This window comes from Eptatretus burgeri, chromosome 8 (genome assembly GCF_056783735.1).
Source record: "Eptatretus burgeri isolate ZD-2024b chromosome 8, Ebu_testis_v1, whole genome shotgun sequence".
Classification (NCBI taxonomy): domain Eukaryota; kingdom Metazoa; phylum Chordata; class Myxini; order Myxiniformes; family Myxinidae; genus Eptatretus; species Eptatretus burgeri.
The window spans coordinates 59,970,981-59,998,321 of NC_140968.1; the positions used below are offsets into that span (position 1 = coordinate 59,970,981).

At 41.1% G+C, this 27,341-nt stretch overlaps 1 long non-coding RNA gene across 1 annotated transcript in view; it reads left to right on the forward strand.

Moving 5' to 3' along the window:
* Positions 1-4,074: 4,074 nt before the first annotated feature.
* LOC147021835 (uncharacterized) overlaps positions 4,075-27,341 on the forward strand; it is a 63,493-nt gene continuing 40,226 nt past the window's right edge. The window contains exons 1-2 of the long non-coding RNA XR_015060959.1: positions 4,075-5,389; positions 23,083-23,200. This is a non-coding gene — a long non-coding RNA (uncharacterized LOC147021835). The remainder of the gene's footprint in view (positions 5,390-23,082; positions 23,201-27,341) is intronic.

Consider the following 27,341-nt stretch of genomic DNA (forward strand, 5'->3'; position numbering starts at 1 on the left):
TGATCTTCCAGTCCAAAAAAGAACTTAGAGGAGGTGTCCAGGTAGCACAAATTCTCCAGTCGGAGACGAATCAGCGCTCCTCTGGCTTGCTTTGCACAAAGTCCAGCAAGAAGAGCTTTTTTCTTCGCCAGCAAGAGGTTGGTTCTTTCATGATTTGAGGCCAAGAGGTTGGTCTGCAAATATAATATTTCTTTGGCAAGCAAGGATTGAAGGGCAGAGTCATATTTGGTGTGGTAGGCTCCATATTGTTGGCAAAAGGATCTTATTTGCACTTTGACGTTGTCCCACCATTTTCCAAGGCAGGGAAAGGAAGTTTTACGTTGGAGCAAGGCTCTCCAGAACACACCAAAGGCATCGACAAACAGTTGGTCATCCAAAAGACTTGCGTTGAGGGTCCAGTAGGCAGCACCACGATTCCGAACTGGTTGGTGAATACGAAGTGCGACCATGTGATGGTCTGAGAAGCCACTCGGAATAATGTCCATATTGCTCACAACATTTAAAAAGGTACTGTTGATGTAGAAATGGTCCAATCTTGCAAGTGACACGTGGCCTTTTGAACACCGACTCCACGTGTATTGGCGGAGAGAAAGATTGCGGATTCTCCACACATCAACCAGGGAAAACTTGGACAAGGCTCTCAACAAAGGCGCTGCGCTTGCTGGGTGCGGCTCCTCTCCATTACGATCAATGGTGGGGTCCATCGTGCAGTTAAAATCTCCACCCAAGCAGACAAGTCCATCAAAATCAATGTGTACAAGAGACGTTTCTAAGTGTGTGTAAAAGGCGAGTCTCTCCGTGCTATCGCTCGGTGCGTAGACATTCAGTACGGTGTGTTTAAAGCCATTGTGTGTGAAGGTGAGTGAAATCAAATACCCTTTGATAATCTCATTAAAAACAACACTGGGACTGCAAAAGGAAGGTTGTATATAAACAGCCACCCCAGCCCTTGGGTGTTCCAGACTACTAAAAAACCATTTTCCCCTCATTATCCTTTGCCATTCACTTGCACAAGAGGAGCTGCATCTTGTTTCTTGCAAAAGCAAAACATCAATGTGATTTGTCTCAACAAACTGTTTAACTTCTGCTTTACGGATGGAGGAGCGTCCCCCATTAATATTTAAACTCGCTATAGAGAAGGCCATAGGCTAACATAGAGTTAGGGTGTGTCAAAAACTTAGTCTCTCTGTGTCTGCAGCTCATTCTTTGCTTTGAGGATGCATTTCCGGAGTCGATACACTTGTGATTCCGTCACACCAAGCTGTCCGGCTTTGAGGAGCAAAAGCTTCGCAGAGATTATAAAGCCGGACAAGTCAGGGAAAAAGTTTTTAATTTTAACATGTTTCTTGCGAAAGGTGTCATGAAGAAACTTTATGATATCAGCAGGTGGAACACTGGTAACACTCTCCGAATCTTGGGAAACTGGATCATTCCATGCTTCAGCACTGCCACAAGAAGCAAGTGATGAGGCCCCGTCCGAATCATAATCCGAGTTCTGATTGGTGTCCATTACATTATCGTTATGCTCCAAAGATGGAGCTGATGGTTTAATAAGGGAAGCCTCACATTCCGCTTCCAAAGGGGGAGAAGGAGTCGGAGGAGTCGGGGAAGGAAGAGTGGAGGGAGGAGGAGTGGGGGGAGGAGGAGTGGGGGAGGTGGAGTAGGGGGAGGTGGAGTGGGGGAGGTGGAATAGGCGGCGGTGGAGGGGTGGGAAGAGGAAGAAGATTAGAAGTGGGAGGGGGAGGAGGAGGAGGAGTGGGAGGGTGAAGAAAACGGGGAGGAGGAAGAATACTAATGGAAGGAACGTTATATTCGGCTTGAGATGAACCTGGTGTTTCACTAGTTGAAGCTTTACACCCTGATTCAACCAGGTTTGGAGTTATTGGTGACTTAGAAACGGTACACATTTCACTGTTGGTCTTTTCAGGGAGGGGGGTTACAGTGGGTTCGGTGTTAATATCCAAGGTGCCTGTGACTATGGGAGTGGTCACGTGTGCTCCCTGCTGCACAAAACCAATCTCCTCCTCATGTTCACTAACCCCACTGACAAAAAAAGTCATCATCCTCTGGAGCAATTACATCAAATCGATTTTTCGTTTTAAAAAGAGCATCTATTGTTGCTTCCAAACACGAGTCATTATTCACGGCAGCTGGCGCCATCTTTTTTGCACAGCTCGCCGTCACATCTTGACTATTGTTATCATTTAAATGCTTCAATTTATGTTTCCTTTTTGAAGGAACAACGGTGAAGCTTTCGTCATCTGTCAGGGGGGGATTTACCTCGACTCTCGGCGGCCCAGGCAGATTGTTCGAGTTTGAAGCGTCACCAACGTTCCCAACTCTAGATATACCACTATTCGTCTCAATGGGTTCGACCACACTAGATATGCCACTTAATATATTCTTGGGGCAATCACTTTTTAAATGTCCCGATTCACCACAGATAAAACAAGTTGTGGTCTCCGTTGCGATATAAATCTGGTAATTGCGGTTTTTATTTTTTAAAGTCATAACTGCATTGAGCGATTGAGCGTTGTTTTTTAGAATGATATAGCAATGACGTCGGAACGACATGATGTGGCGAACCAAAGCGTCAGAGCGCAGACGAAGTGGAATCATGGAGATTCGTGACACAACTGTGCCAAAAACGCTTAATGCAGCTACAATCTCCTCACTCGAGAAGAAGGGCGGGATGTTAGACAGTGTTAATTTTACCGCCATCGTATCGAGATAACTAACGTTAACGAAGACGTCCGGCGGAACGGATAGACCGGTTTCGACCGCCTGAGCCACGTGTCGCTCCTCCAACAAGAAAACCACGACACGTTGGCTCATTTTCGAAGCGGCGAGAACATTCTCGATTCCTACGAGCTCTCCCAGAGCCATCACCACGTTCTCAACACCAACTCCATCAGGTGGAGTAATTGTCACTCCAGTTTTCCGAGTGAGTGACTCGTACACACTATTGTGCAAACGTCCGTTTGCCATAGCTTAAAGCAAAGGAAAACCGTCACAAGCAACCAGCAAGTGGGGTCAAATGAAGTATAAGGGAAAGGAAGAGTATAAGGAAGAAGCTAAACCACCGACAAACGGCAGGCCTATGAAAACAAGGCAGATGAAAAAGTAGGCCCAGAAACCCGAAGGTTTCAAGGAAAACCCACAAAGCACCGACCGTGCGCGCTCTCCTTCTCTCTCTCGTCTCAGCAGGAAGGGAAACAGGGAAAAAACTCCACAAACACGTACGGGGACACAGAGGGAATCGAAATAGGGACAGGAACAACACTAACACAGCACAGTACTCACAGCTGCACACACAGAGCCGCCATGACGCCACACCCATACACGACTCACCAACGACCAGGGGAGAGAGAGAGAGAGAGAGACAGAGACAGAGACAGAGACAGAGACAGAGACAGAGACAGAGACAGAGACAGAGAGACAGAGACAGAGACAGAGACAGACAGAGACAGAGACAGAGACCGAGAGAGAGACAGAGACCGACCGAGAGACAGAGACCGACCGAGAGACAGAGACCGACCGAGAGACAGAGACCGACCGAGAGACAGAGACCGACCGAGAGACAGAGACCGACCGAGAGACAGAGACCGACCGAGAGACAGAGACCGACCGAGAGACAGAGACCGACCGAGAGACAGAGACCGACCGAGAGACAGAGACCGACCGAGAGAGACCGAGAGAGACCGAGAGAGACCGAGAGAGACCGAGAGAGACCGAGAGAGACCGAGAGAGACCGAGAGAGACCGAGAGAGACCGAGAGAGACCGAGAGAGACAGAGAGAGACAGAGAGAGACAGAGAGAGACAGAGAGAGACAGAGAGAGACAGAGAGAGACAGAGAGAGACAGAGAGAGACAGAGAGAGACAGAGAGAGACAGAGAGAGACAGACAGACAGACAGACAGACAGACAGACAGACAGACAGACAGAGAGAGAGAGAGAGAGAGAGAGAGAGAGAGAGAGAGAGAGAGAGAGAGAGAGAGAGAGAGAGAGAGAGAGAGAGAGAGAGAGAGAGAGAGAGAGAGAGAGAGAGAGAGAGAGAGAGAGAGAGAGAGAGAGAGAGAGAGAGAGAGAGAGAGAGAGAGAGAGAGAGAGAGAGAGAGAGAGAGAGAGAGAGAGAGAGAGAGAGACCACGGTCTCGTGTCAAGAAAATCGTAGGCCAAAGGCCTGTCATGGCCGCCGGGGGAGGTTTTTCTCGTTCACTGTGACCGTGTTCTTTGTTGATTCTCAACTATAATCGTTGATTTCTTGGTGTTTGTGAAATCGCCTTATTTCCCACGACAAAGTTTACTGACTTGTTTTTTTGAGTTAGAATGGCGGGTGAACGTTTCCGTGTCGAGATGTTCGAGTCACTAACTCGTAAAAACGCTGTTTTTTGCTTCCCTCCCAGTGAGGTGGAACTTAACGATGTGCTTTCCGCCATTGGTAACATCGTTGGGTTACATAAGGTTCGTGCTGCTTCTCGCATGAATAAGAAGTTTGTGGTGTTTGTGTCGGAGGAACACGTGGTCGCCACGGTGGTTGAGCATGGCCTGTTCATCGAACCGAACACTTACCTCTCTGTGTTCGCTTTGCAGGCTCCAACAGTTAAAGTTAACATTAATAATATTCCACCATTTATAAGGAACCAGGACTCGTGTAACCAGTTAAACAAGTTCGGTAAGGTTGTGTCGAGGATCTTGATGGTGCCGATGCGTCATGTTAGTGATAAATTTAACCACGTCATGTCCTTTAAAAGAGGGGTTTATATGATACTACCTGAAAATGGAAAAACACTGAATGTTGTACTCGGTGTAAAAATCGACGGGTTTGAATATAAAATGTTTGTTTCCTCAGAGGTGATGACGTGTTTCGGGTGTGGAGCTTACGGCCACGTGAAGAGTGTTTGTCCCAATGCGGTTACACCGCAATAAAGTGAAGGTTCGGTGAGGAACGATTCTTCCTCACCCCAAACTAATGGGGAGAGGGTGAACCGGGAGCCAAGCTCCGCCCACCGGCTGAGGTGTTCGACGAATTGGACTCGTCCACCCCGACCGGAGCTGGAGAGAGGGTGTGTAATCGTGTCCTAATTAATCCACCCCCACCAAACGAGGAAGTGAAAGTGGTTGCTTCCTCTCCTTCACCATCCACTGTACAGGACAGTGTGGACGATATGGAGGTATCTGTTACGGATACCAGGAAAAAAATGGCCAAAAACGGTCAAATGTTGATGCTTTTGATGCTAAGGAGCAGAATAAGGTCCAGATCGTGTCAGGCTCGGTGGATCTCCAAGTGACGTCTGACATCGGAAACCCCTTGGTGTTCCCGGAGTCGTGTGCGGATGTGGAAACTTCGCTTGTTCCACTGGCCGACTCTGAGTGGGACACAGAGAACGGTGAGGTATCTCAGGATGTTTTAAGTGTTTGTCCTGTGAGCCAAACTTGTTCAGACGAGTTAACAGCTATGTCTGACAGTGATGGAGAAATAGATAAAGGGGAAAATCCCTGTGAGTTAAATGTCAACCTCTCCCTCACAGATGATGATGTAAGGGTTGGAGAGGGGAAGGACATGGACAAGGCAAATTCAGAGGGGTCTGTAAACAGAGCAGAACATTCTGTTGAGCCAAAAGTGAGTGTTCCACAAGTAATAGGAGAGGTTATAGATGAAGCACTTGATTCAGATGAAACGTCTTCGACCCCACATTTTAGTGCTTTAAGTTCTCAAGAGGATGAGGGGGGAAACTACACAACCTTAGTGTTTCAAGAAAATGTGATTAAATTCCTGGATTATACATTCAGGAAAAGATACGTAAAAATGAAATATTACTTCCCGAATCGACACGATTTCATTAAAACTGCAAGGAGTGTGATTCATGAACCTTATCAGGTTAACGTGTCAGATCCCCAATTCCAAAGGTTAAGCAAATGTGTTACTCGGGCTGGTAAAGAGCTTCAAGAATAACGAACAGAATGGAGATAAAAGTAGCATCGCTGAACATCAATGGGGGCCGCAGTTGTGTGCGTCGCCTCCAGGTATTTCAGCTCTTCCAAAATGAAAAAAATTGATGTGTTAATGCTACTGGAGACGCATGCAAATCAGTCTTCTGAGGATGAGTGGTGTAAAATCTTTCAAGGTTATCTTTTTTTCTCGAGTGCGCTTGTTGAGGCCAAGGCTGGTGTGGCAATAGTGTTGCATCCTCGACTTCAGCCTTCGGAGATAACGTGTAAGGAAATTTGTAAAGGTTACTTACTGTCTGTGCAATTTGTCAGTAGTAACCTAAAAACTTGCATGACAAATGTTTACTGTCCTAGTGCTAACTGTGAAAGAGGTGCCTTTCTGCATAAGTTGGCAGAGTTTGTCAGCACCATTGACTTGACCATGTTGTTGTGTCTGGGGGTTGACTATAACTGTACCCTCAACCCACAACTTGATCGGAACACTTGTGAGCCTCATCCACCCAGTGCAAGTCCTTTGGCACAGCTATTCAAAAAGTTTAAACTGGTGGATGTGTGGTGGGTACAAAACCTTAATATCCATCAGTATACATGGGTATGTGCATCAAGAAATGTTTTGACAATGGCTCGCCTCGACATTTTATGTTAATCATGAAATGGTAAACATTGTTCAGAACTCTTATACAAGGCCGTCTGGTTTTTCCGATCATCACATGATTGTTATGGTGTGTGGCTTTCCTCATCATGTCTGTGGAAGTGCATGTTGGACTTTTAATTTGAAACTTTTACAAAGTGCACATTTTATAGAAGCTTTTAAAATGGTATGGGAAAAATGCGAGTCACAAAAGGGTTCATATTTCAAGTTAAGACAATGGTGGGACTGCAAAAAAATCCCAAATCAAATGTTTTTGCCAACAATACTGCTTTTACAACACATACAACGCTTTTGGTGTGATATCTGCTTTAAAAAACGATATACTTATCTATGAGCAGAAAGCTGGATTGTCTAGCGTGAATGTCCAGCAGTTGTCGGAGAAAAGGACCCTTCTGGCTGAAATGGTGAAAGAGTGGGCGGCCGGTGCATTCGTCCGACTGCGGAACGAAAAAATCCAACTTGACACACCAAACAAAGGGTTCTTCAATTTGGAAAAATGGTCAAGACCTTTCAACAAATCCATGCTTTGTACTCTTCTGGTGGTGATTTGTTGACCTCCCAGAGTGATATCAAGCATGAACTACAAAACTATTTTTCTAAACTCTTCGCAAAAAGAGCTGTGAATGAGGAGAACAGGAATGTAATGCTTGAACTGCTCCCTTCTCTGTCTGAAGACCAACAACAATTGCTTGAGCCTGGTATTTCTCTTGGAGAACTTACTGCTGCGCGTAAGGATAGCAAGGATAGCAAGGATGGGAAAGCCCCTGGATGAGACCGTCTTCCGGCTGAATTTTATAAGGTTTCTGGGATATTCTAGGCCCAACTCTTCTTGAGGTCTTTCAGGAGAGTGCTGAACAAGGTGAATTGCCACTGAGCTGATGGAGGGCAGTTTTGTGTCTCCTTCCGAAGAAAGGAAACCTGCATGAGACTGCAAACTTGATCAGTCTCGGTCGAACTACATCTCCTGGTTTTGGTTTATTACTTTTAGATCAAGAAAAAGCTTTTGACAGTGTTAACCATTCTTTTTTGTTTGACGTATTAAGGAGAACAGGGTTTGGGGAAAAATTTATTGCTTATGTTTAGTTATTGTACAAAAATGCATCTTGCCTGCTGAAGGTTAAGAATAGTCTTTGTCACCCCTTCCCCTTTCAGCGAGGCATCCGTCAGGGCTATGTGCTATCAGGCATGCTCTACAATCTATCTGTTGAACCTTTATTAGTTTAATTTCGGAACTCCATGTTAGGAGTCTCTCTTTCACAAAACTCTAAAGTCGTTGTTTCAGCTTATGCTGATGATATTTGGGTTGCTACTGCAAATAAAAATGTTGTTTCTGAGGTCTCTCGTTGCCTTACCCAGTTTGAGCTTGCTTCTACTGCAAGGGTAAATTGGAAAAAAAAGTGTAGCTTTTTGGGTGGGCCCCAGATCGCCTTCCTCGGCCCTGCCTGTTTTACCAGGAGGAATACAGTGGAGTCGTGAGGGGTTTAAATATTTAGGCTTATTTCTAGGAATTGAAGAGTATGAACAAAAAAATTGGGAGAACTTCCTGGAAAAAATTAAATTGAAACTGGCAAGGTGGAAAAGATTGTACCAACTTCTCTGACTTAAGACATGGGTGTCAATCATAAACAACCTGGTGGTTCCATTTATTTGACATAAAGTTATCCCAATTGAACCTCCTAGATACTTGGTCACAGGCATTCAGAGGGTTCTGACTGATTTTTTTCTTGGGTGGCTACCATTGGCTGGGCCCAGACGTGGTCTGCAGACCCCGAAATGTGGGTGGTCAAAATCTGATGCATATCCCAAATCAGATAATGGTATTCCGAATTTCCACGATTAAGTGCTTACTGTATAGTGAGTGTGCTCCTTGGCGACTTCTCACAAACGTCTGGTTGCCGAAAGCAGAAGGTCTGAAATATGACCGTCAACTTTTCCTCATTGATCTGCAACACGTTGACAGGTCTCAGCTCCCCAGTTTTCATCAGAGCGTTTTGAATGCTTGGCAAGTCCTTGGAGTGCAACGTTTAGAGGTATCATACGATGCCCAAAAGTTTGTACATGAGCCATTAATTAGTTCAGAATAATTTATTCTCTGGAATTTCAACCTCCAGGTCGTTTATGCATTGTTTCACCAGTGTTGGAATAAACAGAGTGTGAGACCTGTTGCAGCCATCCTTGAATGCCTGGCTACCTGTTAGCTCACTTTCCTTAAAAATTGGTGTTCGTTCTGCTCAATTTGTGGAAAATGTCTTGAAAGTACTAATTCAAACCTTTCATGGACTAAACATCGGGTGGACTGGGGTGGATGAAGTGGTTGACTCACGTCTCTATGTCCCTGAACTTCAATTTGCTGCAAAAAACAAGAGGGTGTGTTCTCCTCAAACTTAGAGGGAATTGGTGTGTTTCACGTCATGGGGGAAACGGCTAGCGACAAGATATGTCTGCAAGCATGTATACCTGGTTTTACAAAACTGTTAAAAAATCGGTGGAATGAGACCTTACCTGCTGGAACTTTTTAAACTCCAGTGTGGAACAAAATGTATAGTTCTCCTACTCTTGTGTGAACTGGAAACCTGAATTGGAGGCGAGCACATCACGCTCTGGTCACACAGACATTACTCCATAAGTTTAACTCTTCTGTTCTAATTTCTTGTCCTTTTTGTGATTTAATTGAAAATGTGGCTCCCGCTTTTATTGAATGTAAGAGATTGGTACCCCTCTTTCTCTTCCTTAAACAGCTTTTATGTAAATTTAATTTTGTTTTTTCCTTTCCAGTCTTTATTTATGGAATTGAGGGGAATTATAAGACTAAACCAGTCCTCTCGTTTTTGTCTTTTCTGTTGGGTATTGCTAAACTGGCAATTTATAAAATCAGGAAAGCAAAATGGAAGGGGAACAAGCTCTAATGAGCTAAGATCCTCATCCCCTTAATGATGACATCATAAAAACGAATTGTGATGTATCAGATTTGCGATAAATTATCTGTGCTAATGCCCGGCTTGATTCCCGCAAACAAAATTCAAACAGCTTGCCTAGTTTCGGAGATAATGGTATAGGCGATAATCCATTAGCGGCGATATTATGATGTCAACTTTTTTTTCGAGGAAGAATTTCCAAATCGGAGATGGTTACTGCCTGCGCGTGGGCTTTCTGCATATACATAGCAAGTTTCACGAAGATCCGATGAAAACTCTGGGTTGTGAAACAAGAAATGTCAAAAAATAGGAATGACGTCATAAAAATTGATATGACATCATAGTGATGTATCATATGTGCGGTAATTCATCTCTGCTAATGCCCTGTTCGATTCCCGCAAACAGAATTCAAAAACCTTGCCTCGTTTCGGAGATAATTTTTTAGGCGATTTCCATTAGCGGAGATATTTTGATGTCATAACTTTTTTTCTTGGAGGAATTTTCAAAATCAGAGATCGTTACTGTCTGCGCAGGGTATTTTTACATATATACGCCAAGTTTCAGGAAGTTTCGATGAAAACTGTAGGCTGTGAAACAAAAAAGTCCACAAGAACAACAACGTGAGTAAGACTTGGAGATCCTCCACGAGGATCTAAAAATGTAAATGTGCTTTTGTACTTTAAAGGTATGGTTTTTGCATGAGTAAAATGGAGCAGGCTTATCTTTTGAGCCTGGATATTGTGGATGATCAGTGGTACACTGATCAGGTTTTGAGCTTCTTTTCTTGATGGAATCCAGTTTGTAAAAGTGTAAAGTACTTGCACTTACTTTTTGCATTTATGTATTATTCTGTGGTGTGTTTCGACATGAACAGACACCCTTGTTTGTATTGCTTTTGTTGAATTTATTTTTGCTGTAAAATCGTTTGGATTTGTTTTTATGGAGTGTGCTTTTTCTGGTGTGTTTTGATACTTTTATAATAAAAGTATACAAAAGTCAAAAGGTCTTTCTCTTTCTCTCCCTATCCCTCTCCCTCTCCCTCTTCCTCTCCCTCTCCCTCTCTTTCTCCCACGGTAAAGCAATGTGTGGTGAGTCATAGCTCTCCGCACCTCCCCCTTCCACCTTCTTCACTCTTCCCCTATTTCCTAGCTTCCCCTCCCTCCTGCCTCCTTTATCAACCGCCCTCCTTAATACCCCCCATCAGAGAAGCGACGGGTTGTATTTGCTTTTTTACAATAATAGTATATGTTGATTGTTTCCATGTACGACTTTAACCTGTGAAATATTAAACAGTTAAAACACACATATACAGTGGCCTGCAAAATATTCACCCCCTACCAGTAATGCCACATTTCTATGAATTATGTGCAAACAATTTTTCCAAATGAACTTTTTTAAAATTAATTCCTGAATATATAAGAATAAACACATCGTTTAAGGAGGTGACATGTTAGGAATACCTGCAAAAATTGTGTACAAATCAAAATTCACTGGTTGTAAAAGTATTCAGCCCCTGAGGTCAGTACTTAGTGGAAGCAACTTTTGCAGCAATGACTGCTATGAGTCTTTTGGGGTAGATCTCTACCAGCTTTACACAGTGAGATGGTGAAATCTTTGCCCATACTTCACTTGGAAATGTTCTAGTTCTACCAAGTTTGATGGGGATCGTTGATCGACTGCAATCTTCAAGTCTCGCCATAAATATTCAATTAGGGTCAAGTTAGGACTTTGACTGTGCCACTCAAAAACATTTATTATCTTCTTATTCATGCACTCCAGTGTGGCTTTAACTTTGTGCTTCAGATCATTGTACGACTTATATGTGAATCTCCTACCAGGATTCAAATTCATGGCTAACTCCAACAGGTTTTTTCATCAGGGATTCTCCTGTACTTTGCACCATCCATTGTCCCTTTTATCCTGATAGGCTTGCATGTCCCTGCTGATGAAAGATAGCCCCATAACATGATGCGGCCACCCCTATGTTTGACAGTAGGGATGGTGTTTACTGGGTGATGTGCAGTGTTCGGCTTGCGTGAGACGTAACGTTTTGAATTTAGACCAAAAAGTTTCATATTTGTTTCGTCTGACCACATAGCTTTGCTCCACATGCCTGTCGTATCATTAAGATGCTTTTTCACAAACTCCATATATGAGCATTTAGATGTGTCTTTTTCAGTAATGGCATCTTTATTGCCACCTATCCATAGAGACCAGCTTTGTGAAGGGAAAAATATATTGTTGCTTGATTAACACTGACCCACATCTCGGACATAGAGCCTTTTGTAGATCATTCAAAGTCATTGTTGGATTTCCAGTGACATCCCGAACAGGTTTCCTGCTGGCCTGGCTGCTGAGTTTGGATGGACAACCTGATCTCGGAAGAGTCTGGGTCGTATGATACGTCTTCCACTTCTTAATGATGTGTTTCACCATACCTAAAGGGATAATGAATGACTGAAATATTCTTATAACCCTTTCATGAATGGTGCTTCTCCAGCACTTTATGTCTGACTTCTTTGGAAAGCTCCTTGGTCTTCATGTTTGCCTTGTTGGTTGACCAAGTGAGTTGCACCTTAAAATGCTTCAGATAAGTGTGGGAGCTTAATTTTTAAGTTAAACCACTGATTACATTCAGGTGACACATATTACACTTGTTTTCTATCCCTTCAAACAAATGTTTTGCTTCTGAAGTGATTTGGGCTTAATTTGGCAAAGGGTTTGAATACTTATGCAACTGAGATTCATCTGATTTTCTCTGTTGATCTAACTTTATTGTGTGTGCGTGTGTGTGTGTGTGTGTGTGTGTGTGTGTGTGTGTGCGCGCGCGCGTACACTGTACAGTGGCCTGCAAAAGTATTCACCCTCTTTTTCAAAACTTTGACATTTTGACGCCACCTGAGATTATTCGTCCCCGTTGGACTTCTGATTCATCTAAAACAGAGGCTTGTGGATTTTCCCTCGATTTCCATGTCTGTGTGCGTGTGCGTGCATGCGTCCGCAACCATATCTTGGACATACATGGACCAATTTTATTTGTACTTGGCCCAAAGCCAACACATGATGGTATACATCTGCACGTAATTTTGTTTCATGATGCAATCAAATATGGCTGACTGGCTGTGATTTTGTGACTGAAATGTATCCTCAAACATTTCTCAGACATGCATAGTTGGATTTTATTCAACCTTGGCACAAACACAGTACATGATTGCATACACACACACCTCACTTTATTTTGCAATCTAATCAAAGATGGCTAACTGGTAGACTGGTGGCCATTTTAGTTGTAAAAAAAAGGTAACAAACACGTTCTCAACGATTTCTCAGACATGCATTTACCGATGTTGTTCAAACATGGCAAAAAGATAAGGAACGATGGCTTACATATGCACGTCATTTTGTTTCGAGATCAGATCCAAGATGGCCAACTGGCGGCCATTTTTGTTGTAAAAAAAATAACCCAATGTTGAACACATCCTCAACCATTTTTCGGACATGTATTTACCGATGTTGTTCAATCTTGGCAAACATAATGAATGATGGCTTTCATATGCTTATCATTTTCCTTTTTTGAGATCAGATCCAAGATGGCTGACTGGTGGTCATTTTGTTACTTAAATTTATTTTGTTACCCCCAACCATTTCTCAGACAAGCACAGTCCGATTATGTTCAAACTTGGCACAAGCACAGTACATGATGACATACACGTGCATCTCACTTTATTTTGTCATCTGTTCAAAGACGTCTGAGTGGAAGACTGGTGGCCATTTTAGTTGTAAATTAAATATTGGCTAACCCTTTTAACTTCATACAGCAAAATACTAAAACAACAGGGGCTATGACATTTTATGTCTTTTTTCCTCGTTTATGCTTTCAAATCAAATGTAATATATGGAGTCTTCACAAACTACTCCAATGTGATAAAGCTTAAAAATGCAGATAAAATGTGAAGTTCATCATCATCATCATCATCAACATCATCATCATCATCATCATCATCATCCTCATTGTCATCTTCATTTCCACAATTCAAACAATTTGAGTGAAATGAAAAATAAGTTAAAGTATAATTCAAAGTAGGATGCCGTCAAGTAGTACAAAGATTCAGGTAGTGAAAGATTATTTCCTACATTATTCAATTAAGTTCAAATTATAATGCATTGGTAACACAAATTATATGAATTGCAAATACATTGATATGGAGTAAACAAATAAATCTGCATTGTATATGACATCTGAATCTGGGTTCCGCATATATTTATGCAGGTAAGGTTGTGGAGGAGTCTTAAATCACAAAATCATTAAATTGATGAAAATAGATATGGTGAAAAAAGATATATATATATATATATATATATATATATATATATATATATATATATATATATATATATATATATATATATATATATACACATACATACAGACAGACACAAACAGAGATACAACAAGGAAGATTGTGGAAGGAGGAGATTCCAGTAACACCAATTCATTGCATTAGGGCATTTACTTATCTAAATAAAGGAAGTGATGGGTAGCATAGAAAGATAATAAAGAATTCACATTGTTGCACATTTCTGCAGCACAAATCGTTTCAGGTTAATTAAACTGCACAATGCTGAGCACACCGAAGACATGGAATGGAACAAAAATAACTATTCGGTTTGATACTTATTCAACAATGAGAGTTTAACTTGTGTTTAAAAGTAGAGAAGCCAATAGTTAATCGTAAATCTAAATCGATTCAATTCCAAAGATTGAGTCAAATAAAAATTAAATTTTTTTTTTTTTAAAGGTTGTTTGAGTGAATGGAAGGTGAAACATGTTCAATTGTCTTGTAGGATAATTATGAAGTTCACTGTGTTTTTGTAAGTAATTGTACAAGTGCATTCGGTAGATCGTTTATATCTATCTGGTACATAATGGTTCCAAGGCTACATAAATGCAGTTCTTCTATGTTATGAATTTAGTTTTCATAACATAAAAGATTAGTATGTGCATAAAACTTTATTTCAGACCATTCTCATGACTCTTTTTTGTAATAATATGATTTTATTCATAAGCAATTTAGAGAAATTTTAACTACCCCAGGCAAGTAAACCATAATTTAACTGAGACAAAATAAGAGTGGAATACAATGTTAGAATTACTGATTTGTGGAAGAAATTATTTAATTTATTGATGACACCAACATTACGAGATACTCTTATACACAACTCAGTTGCATGCATTCTTCACGACAGGTGGTCATCAAGGAACACGCCAAGGAATTTAGTGCACTCTATCTTCCGCAATCTGTGTTTGTTTATGTGAATAGGTTTCGGGAACACAAAGATTGAACAGTATTGCTAAAGAGCATGAAATTTGTTATATCAAGATTCAATAAAAGTCTATTTTCCCTTATCCAATCTGATACATAGGTTAGCTCAACGTTTGGAGTCTTATTTAGAAGGTTGGAATCAGAGTGAAAAGAAAAAAAGGTTAGAATCATTGGCAAACAATATAAAAGACAAGTCTTTGGATGATCAGTAAAAATCATAAATGTAAATTATAAATAGTCTCGGTCATAAAATTGAGCCCGTGGTACTCCACATGTCACTACTTTTAGGATAGATTTGCAGTAATTGAGAGCAACAAATTGTAAAGTAATTTCTTAACTATTCTGAGGCTTTCCCTTAATTCTATAATGTCATAACTTATGCAAAATAATTTCATGATCTATTGTATCAAAGGCTTTTGAGAAGTCCAGGAAGATGCCGATTATGTGTGAATTATATTGTTACGGCTGTGGAAATTTGCAATACACCAGGAAAGTCCTCAGGTTAGATATATCGATAAGTTCATGTGTAGTTAGTCCACACCCGTTGTTTAGAGGGAATATGTGTGATTCATCCGGGCTGCGACGCCTTGAGTTAGCCATTTTTCTTTACCTTTTCGTTATTTTGGAACAACCACGCCATCTCAAAAACCACGCCATCTCAACAGCCACGCCATCCACACCACAACGCCACTAAAGGAGCAACGAAACCAGCCCCACCCCAATTTATCCTCCGGTAAACAAGTTTGACGGTTGGAAACCAGCCCCACGCCAATTTCTCCTCCGGTAAACAAGTTTGACGGTTGGAAACCAGCCCCACCCCAATTTTTCCTCCGGTAAACAAGTTTGACGGCTGGAAACCAACTCCCACTCCAATTTCTCTGGAATGTTCCTCCCCCCACCCACGCGCTGCGAAGGGCGGGGCGGACGCAGGAGAAATAAAAGGGTAAGAGGAGCGCCTGGAAAAGAGCGTGGACAGCAGAGACTTGGGGCAGTCATGTGAAGTCTTGGTCGTCATGGTCTTGGTCCAAGTCTGTCGTGGTCCAAGTCTTCGTCGTAGACAGACTTGGGGCAGTCGGGTGGAAGTCTTGTCCTCGTGGTCATGGGGAGAAGGCATCACGACCTGCCCACCGTTGCAAGGCCCGAAATCAGGTGTGGCTGTCCTAGTGGCCGTGGGGAGAAGGTGTCACGACCTGCCCACCGTTGCACAAGGCCCGAGATCAGGCGCGGCTATGCTAGTTGCCGTGGGTACAAGACGTCGCGAGCTGCCCACCGTCGCACCACGAGGGTGCGGGTAAGACCCTTCGGTCTCGTGGGCCTTTACGGTCATCCACGGCCCACGACCATAAAGGTCTATGGACCCCGTTTATCCCCCTTGCCTGTGAGGGAGGTCTTTCTTTGTTTTTGTATGCATGCTGTGGCAACGTGTCCTGCCAAGTAGAAACTGTGTAAGTGCTTGTAAATAATAATTATAGTCGGTCATATTGCTTTTGCATTCTATTTGTTGCTTGTATGTTGCATGATTCCTTGCTTGTGTTGTGTGTGCAATATGTGCTTTGTAGTAAATGTGCTTGTGTGAAATGTATCCCATTCGTCATCTCTTTCCCCATTGAAAGTGCCATCTTGCATCACGTAAGGGATTGTTAGTGGGTTTAGACACCCAGTAAATAATCTGAACCGTCGAGGTCGGCGATAACTCCGCTCGGTTATCCCTGCAGCACGGAATGAGCCGCTTAAGCGGTTCGTGTCCGGAGTCGACCTGTGGCGTGGTACAACTCCTCGGTATGCTACCCGCGCGGGTACTTAGGTATATCGACATTCGGCGATTCACCCTATTTCGCGCGGGTAGAATGCGGACTGGGTTATGGTGAGGTTAAACCCCCACCCGTGGCTAGCTCCTGGGCGGTAGTTCCAAGAGGGTCACGACTGAATTTTCCGTTCCGGTGGGCGACACGGCCGCCATTAGAGGTACGCGGCCGATCGCACGCCAGGCGGGTGAAATTCGTAACAATATAAACGTAAATTTTTAATAAATGTAAATAATGCATGGGTTGTGCTGTGTTTCTCCCAGAAACCAAATTGCATTTCACATAAAATATCAGACTCATCTAGGAGTTTAATTAATTTTGTGTACATAATTTTTTTCAAATATTTTAGAAAATGTGGTCAGAAGGGATTTTTGGCGATAATTGCAAAGCTCATAAAGGTCGCCCTTTTTGAAAGTGGGGACAACTTTCGCAATTTTCATCTCATCTGATACATCTCCAGTAAAAAGTGATAAATTGAAGATGTGTGTTAATGCAACAAATATGTCAAAGAGGATTTTTTGAACAAGGAAATTCTTAATACCATCACAGCTTGCACTTTTGTGATTTTTAAAGTCTTTTACAGCGTCAAAAATTTCAGTTGGATGGGTGGGAACTATAAATATTGAATTCAGATTTTGACCATCCACGTAGTCATAAAAATTCTTGTTTCCAGTGGGAATATTTCTCGCTATGTCACTACCTGTAGTTAAAAAGTAGTCATTGAAATTTTCTGCAATAACATTTTTATTGTCAATTAGAAGCACATCCATCTTATTGAGAGTTGCCGCATTTTTCTTCACACTCTTATTTAGGACACTATTTATAACTTTCCAGGAACCATTTATATCTTTTTTTATTATCATTAACTTGTTTAGCAAAATTATCTTTCTTGGTGTTTCTTAAAAGTTTAGTTTGTGTGTTTTTATATGTTGTATATCTTCACCGAGTATTCCGTGATGGATCATTATTACATCTGTAGTACAAATTATTTTTCCTTTTTATGGATCTCAGTAATGATTTAGAGTTCCATAGATATCTTGGAGCCTTCTTATCATTTGGGTATTTTTATGTTTCTCGAGAAATAAATAAATCATAGGCATACATCACTATTTGCATAAATTTATCAAAGGATTTATTACAATCTTGTAATATTTTTCCCTTGGACTAGTCCAAAAAACTTATTTTTTCTTGTTGCCTGACTATATTTTATGCCTGGTGTTCGCTTAATGGTTGGGGTGGTGGGCTTGGGGTCCTAGCATCCTGAGTTCAAATCCCCCTCAGCTGTTGAATTAATACCAGGTGAGGTTGACTCTGCCTGTCATCCTTCCGAGGTCAGCAAAATGAGTGCCAGCTTGCTGCTATACTGTGTCAGAGTGGCGACCCGTCCAGGATTGTCTCCAATAGCCAAGGAGACTGCTTAGGCAGCACCAACACTCTGCACAGAGTATCGTCCCAATGGATGGATGGATAATCCAAAATATGACGTGATATTATGGCATGGAAATTTCTGACATATTGGCAAAATCAACAAAATCATAGGGGGTGTGTTTGCTATTTATAATAATGTAATAAAGGACACACTAAGCCTATGACATCAAATATGGCCGTAAAAAGTAAACATTTCCTGATCGATACAATATTATGAAAAAATACATTATGATGTGCAGAATCTAATTCGAATAATTATTTCGGTGCATTACTGATGATACAAGTTTTAATCGACATCATATTTATTATGATGTATTTACATTGTTTAAATGAAAGAAAAACTTAACGTCACAGTATACATTTGATTGACTTTATCATTGATCATAATCTTAGCAGACCAAAATGACCAGTTCGCATGAGGAACATATAACTTTTTGGTTTGGAGGAAGACATTGGTTCCATTAACCTTGATCCCAGTTGCCAGCTGCTGTTTTTTTACGAAGATCGTAGACTACAGGTGTGAGCCAACCCTTTTCCCTCTTCATCTTTGATAGCAGATCCGTACGCACTCCAAGGCGCTCAGCTTGCGGTCCATTGTTCGCAGAATTTCGTCTCTGGTTGAGCTGCTCGAAGGCGTGTAGTATACGGTCATGGTTGGCCATCCCAGTGAAATGGACTATAATCAGGTCATGGCCGCTCCTCTCACCCCTGAGCTGCTTCAATGGTCACCGATGAGCACTTACCACCAGAATTGTAGTGGCTTCCTCCGAAATAATATCCAACAACTTTGCAACGATGTTCAATGCGGTGTTGTAGATAATTACATCTGGATGGGAAGCAACACCATAAAACAGGAGATTTTACTTCCTCGTGTTGAGCTCCTGCTGATTTAGCAAATCTACTTCAACCTGAGGGATTTTCTCCCTTTCCACAGAGGTAATCTAGATGGAGGTATCTTGTGTGGAGTGCTCCAAGTCCCATACTGTAACTTTCATGATCGCAAGGTCCTTTTTTTCCTGAGAGAGCTCAGTAATGACATGGTCAAGTTTCCAATTCTGCTCTGTTCTTGCGTATGGCAGCTTGGCTGCCGGGTTGCTATCATTTCTTGGAAGCGCGGCTGTGTCGCTCATGCTGTGTCCCTCTTCCAGTACACTGGTACTAATTGCACCCTGACCTCAGAAGGATGACAGGCTGAGTCTACCCCACCTGATGTTAATTCAGTGGTGAATAGGGCTCAAACTCAGGACCCCAAGATCCCAAGCCACCACAATAACCACTAAGCCAACACCAGGCAAAATATATACATATATTATATAACATATACATGTATTATATAGCATATATAGCATATATAGCCTATATAGAGTAGATATGTATGTATATGTGTATATATATATATATATATATATATATATATATATATATATATATATATATGTCCTGAGAAAGCTTTCAATCGATCAACATTAAACATAGAATGAAACGTAAGTTGATAGCTATTCGAGAGTGCTACTTCAGGTAATACTGATTGTGAACTCTGTGTGTAGCAAAGGTTGATTTCAATCATGTGGCAGATTTAAAAGCACAGCAAATATGGTAAATGAAACGAATGTATTTGACCTGTCCAGAGAATTCCGTGGGATCTTCATGCAACTGACAGATGCATCCAGTTTTAAACAATTCTGCACTCTATTATATCCAACTGATACAGCACTTTACAACCAGATTGTATATCCATACATGCCTCATGGGGATTCGAACCTCGAATTTTGAGGAATATGTTTGCCATCTGAGCTTCCAGAACGATGAATCAATGGCATACGGAAAATAGTCATTATGCAGTTAAATGTCATAACTTCCTGGCATCAACAATCCGTTTTGTGGATTCAATCATTCATAGTTGTAACTGCATAACAATGTTTTTTCGAAGTCTTTCCGTTTAATTTTCACGTGGATATTTGTCACCTCAAACTTGTTACAACATACAAGTACTATTGGAAATGTAATTGTCCTTGCAAATCACATTGAGTCACCGGGCCTTCTCCTCTCCCATTTCAAATGAATTTGGAGCCACATAGTCCTTTAATCTCATCATGTTTGTTCTTTCTGTGCTCCCCTCGTCTCCATCGTTCAGTCAACCCCCCCCCCCCTCAATTATACCTGCCTGCACGTTACAATCCATAACTTTGCTATGCTTCCCAAATCTATAAAGAAAACTTCAATTCGACCATTTTATTCCTCTTAATTTCTCTTATTCCATGAAGTCACCTCCCTGAATCTGTCATCACAACCTTTAAAATGGTGTCCCACCATCACCTGATGATGAGTACTATTACCTACCCATGAGGACATGATCCTTTTATTCCTGGGTGACCCCCTGCCCCCCCTCCTCCCCACCAACCCCCAACTGGCCACCTGCAGCTTTTTCTTTCCACACTTCCACCCTATTTGTCAACTCTTCCTGACACCTTACATACGCATTGTGAACTTATCGCTTTCTCTTACAATGACCTGCCTGTACGTCCAGTCTCACTGTTTTGTCTGTCTGTACATTTCTTTTCCCTTTGTTCCTTCTTTGTAAGCTTGTTCACCTCTGCCAGTACATTGTTGCTGCATTGACCTCTCACCCTCTGCTGTTCAGCTGTTCCACAAGCATCAAATTCTCTTTTGAAAAATAATTAATTAACAAAGGTTAAAGATTTCCCTGTCATCCTTCAAAGTGGCAGCTGCTTCCTTTTTAAACTCTTCAACTCTTTTTAAGCTAAACTCTTCCCGAACTCCTATCTCATCCAGTAATCTCTTCCCTTCTTCCCCCACTCTTCCCATACTCTCCTACCCTCCTTCATTTCACCCCCCCCTTCACTCCTTTTCACTCCCAATTCCTCTTTCAATTATCATTTAGAATAATATATGTTAAATTATGCAAAATAGAATAATGCTCTTAATTGTATGTAGTGTATGATTTTTTGATTCGTTTCCTATACTATATACAATGCACCTCAAAATAATAATAATAATAATGTGAAGTTTGGATTGAGGATGCCATTTCAAAGAACTTTCGTTTCTCCATAATGCATAGCAACTCGAGATGATTGCATTGTTGTGTGTGTGTGTGTGTGTGTGTGTGTGTGTGTGTGTGTGTGTGTGTGTGTGTGTGTGTGTGTGTGTGTGTGTGTGTGTGTGTGTGTGTGTGTGTGTGTGTGTGTGTGTGTTCAGAATGCAAAACAATGTGTCTCACAATCTGCATAGTGCAGTCACGTGATACTGCCCCTCATTTAATTTTTGAACATCCCAAAATGATATATCACATGGTAGGCATTGCTAAAAAATTTTATAAATATATATATATATATATATATATATATATATATATATATATATATATATATATATATATATATATATATATATATATATATACAGGTAGAGAAGATCACTTGAAGGTGCTGCAATCAAAACTTCAAAAGGCAGCAGCTGCTTGTTGGTCAAATCAACAGCTGCATCATTAGAAAAGTAAAAAATGCATGAAAACAATTAATAAATTCATTAAGTTATGTAATTATTTCATTAACAAAATAATTCAGAGTTTTTGAGTTCAGTGACATCATTGGTTATACAGGGCTGACCAAAAGTAAGTTAATTGAGAGAGTTTAATCATGTCATCGATCATTTCAATTTAATTATTACGTCCGTCACCAAAGGTGGACGAAAGTTGTGTCTTTTACCTCTGTTTGTCTGTTCGTTTGTCTGTGAGCAAGATATCCCAAAAAGTTATGGACGAATTCGGACGAAACCGAGTGGATGAGCTGGTTTGATGACAAGAACAAGATGATGAGATTTTGGTTCAGGTCCAGATCCAGATCCAGATATGGTCTATCAGTGGGATATAAAACGTAAACCGTTCAGGCTGGTGGGGGTATGCGCTCTACCGATACCCTACTAGTTCTTAAAACAGTTGTTTTCAACATTTTACTATAAATAAACAACGTTTGACAACTTATACTTCGGAGGTTTCCTCTATGCAACTATTTTGCTCTAAACGTGGTAATCTCAGTAAACTGACGTTTGGGTGACTTTGTATAATGTTTAAAAGAAAGTTCATTCAACTATTGAAAAAAAATTCCATTTTCAACAAAAAGTTTTCTTTATTCCATCTAATATAATTACTCGGAAATATTTCACAATTCACAATGTAGTAATTAATGAGGAGGATGAGGTAGTTCCAAAAGAGCATTGGTTTGTAATATAAATGAAGCATAAACCCAGAATCGAGCTTTCCAGGCCCGGAAATTAGGCCCTGTAGCAATTTTCATTAGTGGAGCCTAAGCGTCTGGCTCCACGGGGTTTATTCCCAGATAACCATCTTCCCATCAGCACCCAATTAGTCCTCAATTGCTATGCATTAGCCAGAGCAAGCAAGAGCACAGCGGAACAACAAACAGCTGCAAATCACGCATTAATTACACTGAGAAATTGCTGCAGCTCTTAGCTCTACCTAAGCATTTATATCCGCAGGAGGTTGTGCTGCCAGTGTGCTGTGACTATTTTTGTTGTTGCGTGGGTGCGAGGCTTGGCTCAGCAGGGCTCGCTTTGCCTCTCCTGGCCCAGCCTGTTGTGAACAACTTGTGTCCATAAACCCAGTTTCCATTCCTGCAATATGGAGTTTTATGTTTGATCACAATAATAAACCACTAATTATGGTTTTCATGTTTGTCCTGGAGTGTTGAATTAAATAAAAAATCTCATTTTAAAAATCAAGTATCTGCAAGTAGTCTCGAATATGATTTAATGAAAGAATAACTAGTTTGGCTGGGAATGGAAGGGGGGGGGGGGTGCTTGTTGGAGAACATTTGATTGTCTTTCGCAAAGTATGTGTTTCATAAGTATTATTTGGCCCTGTGCATTGATAAGATAGCCTAAAGGTATGCACACTCACTCATGAGCTGTCCAACCTGGGTTTGAATCTCGACCCTGATATGAATTGTCACTCTGGTATTTCACATGCAGGGGGAGGCATCAATGTGCGTGTACATCGATCATCGGATGGACGTTAAGCCGGAGGACCCGTCTGCCAGCACTGGTCATTGGTGAACGTTAAAGATTCCATGGTGTCTTTCACAAACAAGTAGGAACTCGAGTTATCCCTAGTTGTCCTGAAATTTTTTTTCAAATTCCTGCCTTTATAATGACTGCTGGGAAAGCAATGGCAAACCACGCAACATAACCTTTCCCAAAAGACTACTTTGGCAGCACCTACGCTCTGTCAAGAGTATGTTACATTGATGATGATTATGATGATCTATTAACGAAAGCTCATCAGTGATGGAATGATAATATTAAGAGCTTTTTGAGTTACCTATAATTTACCTATCTTGCTATATACTCCAGCAGAATGAATTTTGGCATTTGTTAACTTGAAAGTTGTTCAACTGTGAGAAACATTTTATAATCTGTAACCCATTCAGATATGTTTTCAGGAATTTATGAAGGGAGATTGAGGAATGGGGGAAGGGTTGAGGCAATAGAGGTAGAATGGTTCTGTTCGTTTTGGAAGAGCTTATGCATTCTGATTGGCTATGTAAAACGTTTAAGCCGGATAATGTTTCTACCACGTGCACCTATACACAACAGCACAGCATAAACCTTCAAAATTGTGACCTGTAATATACCTGATAGTATATTAATTGACTAAAGCCATTGCAATGATTAGCTGATCGTGGTGCATGCATGCATGTCACCCGATCCAAGAAAATAGTTTCAGCTTCAGTTTTGAAGGTGACAATGTTGTGGTTGGTGATGTTGTGTATATATCTAGGTATGGTTTTAGTTTTGTATGTTATTGTTAGAGTTCAAAAAGGAAAGCTGTTGTGTGGATGTCATCATTATGTTGATGTCATCATCAACGGCAAATTCACAATCTGGAAAAACACACCAGGTACTTTGAGTCTCCAATATTGCCTAATTTGTTGATGATGTATCGTTACTGGAACTAGCAGAGTACTCACCAGACGAGCAATCTTGTTCCAAACATGCAACATATTCTTCTGATGCATACCTTTATTGGGGTGGTGTATAGGCAACTGACAGCTCTGTATAGGCAAAAAAACATCCCATGAACTTATGTCCATGAAGCAAAAACATACCTACTGCTTATAATTCAAAACACCTCACTGCACTGGAAATCGTGGGGACAGGAATACTGTACTGTAAATGGTGAAGACTTGTAATACCCTCCCCCACCTGGAGGCAGTGCTACACAATACACATTTTTATAGAGAATTTGCATCCACTCCCCCTCCCCCCAAGACCAACAGCAAAGATTAAAACACCCCCATACACTAATTGGGGTCATGCTGATCCTATGTTGCAATTCTGGGTGAAATTGGCCCATAAGTGTAGGAGTAGCATGACCAGCACACAAACAAGAAGAAGACGGCGTGCAGAGCACGACACTTGCAAAATCCATAAAACAAATTTGACCTCAAAAATAATTGGTGCTTAAATTCATTGACCAAATATGCAACACCTCTTCAAATTTCAAGTGAACCGGATAAAAATTGACAATTTTAAAATTTGGCCTATGTTGACCTTTTGGCCGGTGTAGACCTACAAAATAATTGGTGGTTGAATTCAGTTACGTGAAATATATATATATATATATATATATATATATATATATATATATATATATATATATATATATATATATATCTTCTTCTTCTTCTTCTTCTTTCAGCTGCTCCCGTAAGGGGTCGCCACAGCGGATCATCCATATGATCCGCATAGTGATTTGGCACATGTTTTACACCGGATGCCCTTCCTGATGCAACCCTGGTCGCCTCTTGCGACACAGGGATCTGACACACCTATTTTAACCGGGGTATACACCGGACCAGTACACTGGTACTCATTTCGCTGACCTCGGAAGGATGACAGGCTGAGTCAACCCCCTGGTGTATTAATTCAGTGGCCCAACGGGGCTTGAACTCAGGACCTTTTGGATCCCAAGCTGCTGCCCTAACCACTGCGCCAACCCCAGGCAATATATACATACATACATACATACATACATACATACATACATACATACATACACTAGCGATACCCATGCACATGCACGGGATAGCAGTACAACATAGCTGGTAGCAGACGACAGACCGTACACGGGGAATGACAAAAATACGCATTGTGCAAAATGCAAGTGGTACTATGGAACGCCAAGACTTCCCAAGCATTGTCGGCATGTCCGCTAAGTGTCACAGCAATTTCATAGGGATCGTGAAACGGCGAACCGAGTTTTTAGTGTGCAAGCTTGGTATTATAATAGAGATATCCTCTTCAAATTTCAAGTCAATCAGATGAAAATTGAGGATTTTAGAAATACTACCTTAGTTGCAGACCTTGGGACTATGTTGACCTTTTGGTCTGTGTTGACCACAAAATAATTGGGTGGTTAAATTCAGTGACCAAATTTGCAACTCCTCTTCAAATTTCAAGTCAATGGGATTAAATTTGACAATTTTAGTAACTCGGCCTATGTTGTCCTTTTGGCCTATGTTGACCTCAAAAATAATTGGTGGTTGAATTCAGTGACCTGATCTGCAAATCCTCTTCAAATTTCAAGTCAATGAGATTAAAATTGAGGATTTTAGAAATACCTCCTGAGTTGTTGACCTTGGGATTATGTTGACCGTTTGGTCCATGTTGACCTCAAAAATAACTGGCTGGTTGAATTCAGTGACCTGAAAAAAAATCCTCTTCAAATTTCAATTCAATCGGATGAAAAATGAGTATTTTAGTCATCTCGCATAAGTTGACCTTTTGATCTATGTTGACCTAAAACAAAATTGGCTAGTCGAATTCATTGACCTGAAATGTAAATCCTGTTCAAATTTCAAGTCAATCGGATGAAATTTGAGGATTTTAAAATCTTGCCGAAGTTGTTGACCTTTGGCCTATTTTGACGTTTTGACCTTTTGACCTCAAAAACAATAGGCTTATGACAAACTCTACCATGTGGTGAAGTTTCGTGAAGATCGGTTTAAAATTGTGACCTGTAGGTGACAAACAGACAGACATTGTGATGACAGACAGATGGACAGATGGACATTCAGAATAACTAAATCGACTGACCAATATACTTGTAAATTCTTCGATTTTGCAAGTAACAAACACACAAACACCGGTCCGTGAATTATAGTAAGGATGAATGAAGAAAGGGGGAAGTGATTGTGAATTTCACATTCCATCTTTATTTACTTTTAACATTGTTCTTATAACAAACGGGGACGAGGCCAGGCAATAAAGTGCCGAGGTTGGACAAAAATGTTAACAAAGCAATTTCACCTGAAATGGGTTATTTGGAGGTATCTCTAACCACACAAAAAATTCCACTCGAATCCATCCATGGAAAATATTCGTTTTCACTGAAAATCCAAGATGGCTGCCGCCGCGGAGCGTAAAGTATTGAAATAGGAATAACCTTGCTGGAAATCAACATAGAAACAAAAATAAAGTGTCTAATCCTACTATTTTTGAGGTGCTCTTCCATTTAAAGTTACTTTAGAGGAGATTAGAAGATGTGTTCACTTTTAAATCCTCTAAAAATCCTAATTTTGGCCTAAAATTACCCTTAAATGAGCTAAATTAATTGTCTGAACAACTGGCTACAATCTTTGACATATGTATGCAAACACTAATTTATTTTATACACATATTTGATTATTTTATAGACATTATATACATATATAGTAAACACACCTTAATTTATGGATAGTCCCGCTTCATCATCATCATTTTCCACCTCATTTTCTTCAATGTCCACAGGTGGACCGTTCAAACAGGTAATGCCCTTGCATTGACCACAAGATGGAGTGCAATGGAGCCCATTTTTGCGGCATGTACGCGTTCTTCTGTTGCAATTTCCAGCACAATTGCATCGCATTATGTTAAGTAGTCGATCAGGTGCCGGCAGCTGAGATATTTTGACGGGATATAAGCCAGAAGGAGAAGTCGTCCATCCCCATTCTTCTGCAGGAAGATCATTACCACACCACACCATGCCTGAACCTGATGGTATGTGCGATGACTATGGAAAATGGCTGCATAAAATGTTGGTGGAAGCTTCTCTGGTGACACATACTGTGTGGCAGTAGCCACTTTCTGCTGAAACTTGTCCACTCTTGCTGAGTCAAGGGTCAGAGATGTTGTGCAGCCATAGATGATCAACAAGGCATCTTCTCCAGCTCTTTCTATACCTGCTTTAG